Genomic DNA, 6,683 nt, shown 5'->3' on the forward strand with positions numbered 1-6,683 from the left:
GTCGTTCTGGACCGCCTCGGGCACCAGGCTGTTGATGCTGAACGAGGACTTGGGGATCATTTTCACCTCTTTCCTATCTCCCATGTCCAGCATCACCCAGTCGTCGGGGGGAAACGGCAGCGGCGGCGCGGGAGCGGGGCAGCGGCGCAGCGGGCGGCAGCGACCGGTGGGTGCCGAGCGGGGCGCGGGGGGCGCGGGCGGCAGCGACGGCACTGAGCGCTCCGACAGCAGCGCAGTTGGACCGCAGGCTCGGGCGCTGGCAAGTCATGTAGCAAAAGCAGCAACCACCCCTCAGGAATTAGAAAAAAAAAAGGAAAAGAAAAAAGAAAGAAAGAGAAAAAAGAAACAACCACCGCCCCGGGGGTGAAGCTCCCTCGCTCCCAACTCCACTTCTCGGTTTCCCCCCCACCCCCCGCTCCCCCCCCCTGCTGCTTCCTCCTCCTCCTCCTCCTCTCGCAGCAGCAGTCACAGCAGCAGCAGCAGCAGCCCAAAGGGGGGGAGAGCCGGGCGGCGGGCGGGCGCGTCCCGGAGCGGCCGCGGCGAGGCTGGGGAGACAGCGATCGAGGCGGCTATAGCCACAATTAATTTTCCGAGCTACAGGCGCACACTAGGGCTGTAAAAAAATTTTTGGTTTAACCTTTCCTACCGCTGGGCCAATCAGAACCGCCGGCGTTCGGGAACGTCTCTCTCGCCGTCGACCAATCGGCGGGGCCGGGCCCACCCACCCCCGCCCCGCCCGCTGGCTCCCGCCCCCTCGGCGCTCGCCTCCCCCTCTCCGCGGGCCTCGGGCCTCGGACCCTGCGGCCGCCCGGAGCCGCGTAGGGATACGCCGGCGGGAGCTCGCAGCGCCGCGGCCCTTCTCTGCGCCCCCGCCACCCCCTCCACCCGCCGGCTCTGCTCCACTGAGATCCCCTTCCTAGGGCAAATATCTCCCGTTTCCGGCTTCCTCCTCTTTGTACTGGGTCATTTTCGTTTGAGCGCCAATATTGTCCTTAGTGATTAAAGTTTGTATCCAATTTTATTTTCAAAAGCGAGGGCGGGGTGGTTGGTGGGAAGAGTGGGAGTGCAGGGAGAAGATGCCAGGATGGGGCAGAAAATGGAGCAAGAAGAGGCCAGGCTCTACTTTACGGAGTCAGGCCTCGAGTCTGGCGTTTCTGAGCCCTTAGGGGAATTGTGCCCCATGTAGGTAATATTCCAGCGAAGCTCTGGATTTGAGGGAAGGGAAGGCTCACTGCTGGCGGGGTGTGTGTGTGTGTGTGTGTGTGCGCGCGCGCGCGCCCTCGTGGAGGGGGTGTCCTATACCTTTGGGGAGGAGGGTCTGGGAGAGGTTTGGGAACGATGGGATGAGGAGGAGGAAGTGGGTAAACGAGCTTGGGGCCAAAGAGGGGTTACTTACTCTATTCCCGAGGCCGGGGCGGCGGCTAGCTCGGGGCTCGGGCGCTGCGGGGAAGCAGGGCCTGGGGCTCCGGGTGCTGCGGCGGCGGGCGGGGGCGGCTCAGTGGTGGGCGCCTCTGATGGCCTTCGGAAATGAGAGGTGCCCAGAGAGAAAACAGTACCAAACAATCTCGAAATAAATCAGGTAACACATGCTGTATACGTGTTTCCTCTTTCTTCTCCTTTCTCTCTGGCTCCAGACAGTCGCTCACGCGCAGGATGACTCGGTGTCGTTTTCTCCTCGTCGCTCTAGCTTCTCCTCAGCTTCTCCTCCGCATTGGAAGCGGGCAGCTTCGAGCGATCACCCTGGAAATATTTTCATTTTGCTTGTTGACATTGGAGGGAAAATAAGGGTGGGCGTCTATTTCTTTCCGGTTTTTTTTTTTTACGCCTTCCTATTTTCACTCCCTCTTTTTTTTTTTTTTTTCTGTTTCTCAAATGCTTTTATTTTGTGTGGGCCTCAATTTTGAAATGTCAGTATGTTGAAGCCAGTCCTTGCCCATCTTGAGTGCTGCTGGAAGGCACCTAAGAAGCCTTGGGAATGTAGATCCCACAATCCCAGCTTCTTGGGCTTTGGAAGTGGGAAGGTTTGGTTGAAGGTTGAAGTGAATGGAGAGATTGCGGATGGGGGCTTTAAAAGGATCTCGTGGCCAGGGGCAGGGCTAAGGCCCAGCATTTCCCAGGGATTGGAATTTAGTGGGGAGCACTTTGATCAAAGGCTGTTTCCTCCCACATGGGCACAAAACATACCACATTTTACGGAGGATGTAGCCTGAGGAAAGAGGGAGGTGGAGGAGAAGCATGAATTAAAAAGCACCTTTCCCCTCCTCTGTCGATAAATAATTATAAAAAGTAGACATTTTTCTCGTTAATAAACCCCCAATTGAATTATCTGGCAGATTTGGTATTTAAGAAAACGGAGAAAGGAAAAGTGCCTATGTTTGATGTTAAATTCTAGCATAAAGAATGCAATTAATGAATACTCAGGATACTGGGGAGTTATTCCACCCCCCCATCTTTGAATCGAGAGAGCATATCAGCTTTTGAGAGAATCATAATTAGATAATTACAAATAGCTAGTGAATTTAAACTGTGCATTTATCGAGAATGCCACAATGGAACTTTGAATATTGGACTGATCTCAAAGATCCTTCTGTATGTATGTTTTCCTATGTCTACTTATCTCCTACTTTAAAACAAACTATATTTATATATGGAAAAATTCCAGGGTTCCAGCAATCAGCGTTGATAGTGACATGTCCCCAAACATTGATTTCTAAGCTCAGGATTTCTCTCAGAGCTGGGTGAGCTAATGGGCTCTGCCGACCCACCGGCTGGGGAGATCTGTGGGCCTTCCCCTTCCTGCTCGCTTCTTCCTCCTCCCACTCTTTTCCCCTCCTCAGGCCGGTTCTTCCTACTTTTCCTCAACTCTCTTTTCTCCCTCCTCCCCTCTTTCTCCTTCCTCCCTCTTTCCCCCACCCCTTCCCCCTCCCTCCATCCCACTCCCTCTCTCCGTTCCTCCACCTACTCCTCCCAATTTCAACCCACCGCAGCCCCCCTTCTTACCACCACTTATAATGGCACAGAGGGCTCCCTCTGAGGTGGACGGCCCGGTACGTTTTCTTAGTCGGTCTAGCGTGAAATGATTCGGTGTAACCGGATTCTTGGGAAAGGACAGGTTACGTAAACATTTACTGATGTGGAGTAACTATACTATTTGTACTCTGATATGCAGGAAGGAAAGTGTTGATTAACACAGAAGAAAAAAAAGCGAAATTAGCTGATTGCATGCTCATAAGTGCAAGCTGTCATTGAACTGCTTTTAAAATAGACACAGCTGGGTGTTTGTGTTGAAAAATTTCTTGTGTTTTTGCTAATACTGAAATAAGCATGATTTTGTATACCAAACATTTTCAGATCATTAAAATTTGTAATCTGTGCTGGTTTTAAACACAAAGAAAAGAAACAGAATCATTTCGATGTAAAATTTGCTGATATTATATTAACTCAATCAGGTCTGTACAAATTGTGCATTGTGCCTACTAAAATCTGTTTGATCAATTTAATACACAAAGTGCCAAACGTGGGTATTGTTTGTTAACATTGGACATTTTATTCAAATCCGAGCTCAGCAGCAAACTGGAGGAGCATTCCTTGAATACAACACCAGCTCTGACTGATGAATTTTTAATGTTTTAAGGTGTTTCTTAGGTCAAAGCTGAGTGTGCATTGTTTTGTAATTTTGTATAAAATTTTAGCAGGTGAAAATAAGTTCTTCTTCTGTTTACTTTCGAATAGCAAAAACTTGGGTTTGCTAATGAGGGCTGTAATAATTGATTTTATATGCCAGGAGCTCCAAGTGACTTAGAAAATGTTGTGCATTCAAATTAGTAATGTGCTATATTATTAAAAATTTTATGAATGCAAGTCTTTCAAAATAAGATAGTTTTATAGGAATGAATAGCATTGTGCTCAACATAATACTATTTAAAATCTATTCTACCTAATGAAAAAGGGGGAAGAAATGAGTTTGAAATTTTTAAATAATTCTCATTCCACTTTATGATGAGTTAGGGTGATTACATACATATATACACACACACACAATATTTGTGTGTGTATGTATATATGTATATGACTTGTTCAACAAAACATGCACTGTTTACTCGGCAGCCCACATTTGTCTCAGCAATGGCTTGTTTTTAGAACTGCTACTAGCTGAAATGGAGGGGGAGGGGGGGTTCCTGGAAAGAGTATTATGCAAGTTGAAAGTCCCTGGATGGGTTTTGTATATCCTTCTAGCCGATTTGGGTGCAAATTAGATTTAAATGCCTGCCCAAGTCCACCTCAGGCCTCTTCCTTAAGTACATGAAGCCCTATGTCCAGCCCCCTCAGTCTGTGTGATTCTGTGTGATTGCTGTCAGAAGACAGAGGGCATACAGTTGTCTCTCTGACTTGAAACAAATTCGCCATCATTCCATTTTTTTCTTCTCATTATCAATTTAACCTTGATCTCTCACACACAGATATCTATAAATGTGCACTGTTAACACATAAAGCAGAAGTCGGAGCATATAATATAATATAATTTTCTGAAATACATAGTGGTAAACTTCTCTCCTGTTCTGTCTGCAGACCACCTCTCCCAGCCAAATGAGGACAGGCCTTTGAAGACTGAGCAGTTCCAATGGAAGAGTTGCTTGGGAAATGAATTAGATTATCCCTTTTGGAGTTTTAATTAATAACCAAGGCTTAACGGCATAGTTCATGGGACTAGACAGCAGAAGATTTCATTTTTCCATTTGGCAGTGCTAATTCTTTGGGGGGATGCTATTTCTCGATTTGGGTCAGTGCTTCTCTTTGCTGCTTCTTGTTACTTACCTGCTGCTTCGAGGAGGGCGGGCCATATTTACCTAAAATCCACCCTGCTCTCCATTCCCTGGACAGGGTATCCTTGGATCAGCGCCCGGAGCCAAACTCCAGCTAAAGCTTTCTTCCTGCAGATGCACAGGGAATGTCTGACCTCATGACGTTTGGGAGTGAGCAGATCCCATGCAAAGGCATCCAGGTATATCCAGAGGTCCCATGGCAAACGAGGTCGACCCTCCCCCTAGCCAACTCTTCTGTAATCTTTTTCCTAACAGCAGGTATTGGTGCTAACATTTAGTGATTAGAAGTTACTCTTTAGCGTGTTGTATCCTTGTTCTGTGGGTTTCGGTTACAGGTTATACGATTAGGTTTGCGAGAACAGTAGTAACTAAACTTCCCAGTAAGGGGTCTTCACACCAGGGAAGTGTTACTTTTCTGCAGCAGCCCTGCCTCGTCACTCATTAGGGAGCTGCAGGTTGTCAGCGACTGCTCTCAATGCGCGCGCGCGCGCCCTTAACATCCCCGGAGGCGCGCACATTCGCGCGTGTACACACACACACACACACACACAGAGCACTAAAACTAAATTAAGAAGCCGATGATTAAGACAAGCGTCTACTAGGGCTGTCATTTCAGCATCCTTCCATCATAACATTGTGGCACCGGCAATTTTGCTTGAGAACCTCGAGAAAAAAAAGTCTATGGGAGAGCCTCGTGTCTGAGAGTGGAAATGTTTAACTTGTATAAACTAGGGAACCACTAAGAAGGCGAGAAAGTCCAAGGTTAGAAGAGAAGGGGAGGCGGAGGCAAGGGAGAAGAAGGCCTGGATAGTGACCCCAGGACTCTCCAGGCAAGTCTCTGATGCTGTCAGGTGTTTGGGGCTACTAAAGGCCTGTGCACTATGTACACATCCAAGGAAAAGTCCTGGCATCTTTAGCAAAATGGACACTGGAGAAGATTAGTTCCGATGTCACCCAGAGGAGAGCCAGGCACGAGAGAGCCATAACAAATTATTATCTCTCCAACAACTTCTTAGTGGAATACTCTGCAGGTCTCCTGTAAACATAAAATGCCCACCACCCCTTACTTCTCTTATTTGCCAGCATACTCTGGACCTTCCAGGGTGGGCAATTTTCAGGAGGTTAGTCCCTGCTGGTGGGAGGGCAGATTTGTTCCCTAACTAGATTGGATCCCATTGGAAGAAATGGTCCCCCACCACTCTGGCAAGCAAAGCCTGAGAGGCCAATTCCTATTTTCCCTTTAGTTGCCCAAATAAATGGCGTAGTTCATCCTTCAAAGGAGACAGGGAAAGCTGAAGGGAAAGACAAAACAGTTGGAGGGTGGTCATAAACTAGAATAAGGGAGGCCAGAGCTCAGGTCCTTAGCTTTAAACCTCCCCCCCCCCCATATACCTGAAAAAGGAGGAAGTGAAATTTAGGAAAAGCCAGCACACTAATGCAACGTTGGATTTCCCATCAGTGGGGCAGCCAAAAAGAAAGGAAAAGAAAAAGAAAGAAGGAAAATGACACTGTAAATGTCCATCAAGCTGAGAAAAAACTTAGAGGGTTCAAAATGCTTAGCTTCTAAGAGTTCAGTCTCTAACTATCTCATCTTTGTTCTTAGCTGGAGCTTCAACGTGATTTCAAGTAGGCGCTTGAACCATCTACCGTTGGAAAGTGTTACAGGAACTTTCTGAGAATGTGGGGTACCAAGGCTTCTCTGTTTTGAAGCACCCTTCCAAATGGCGCTCCAGTTCTATGAGGAAAGATGGACCAGGGTAACCCAGTCCCAACCAAGCGGCCAGCTCAATACTTAAATCTACACAGAAAGCACCGGACAGCCCTGAGTCCGTATGTGAGGCTGATAAGTAGAAATGCTCT

This window comes from Otolemur garnettii, unplaced genomic scaffold, assembly GCF_000181295.1.
Source record: "Otolemur garnettii isolate 467f Iridium unplaced genomic scaffold, OtoGar3 scaffold00052, whole genome shotgun sequence".
NCBI classification, from domain to species: domain Eukaryota; kingdom Metazoa; phylum Chordata; class Mammalia; order Primates; family Galagidae; genus Otolemur; species Otolemur garnettii.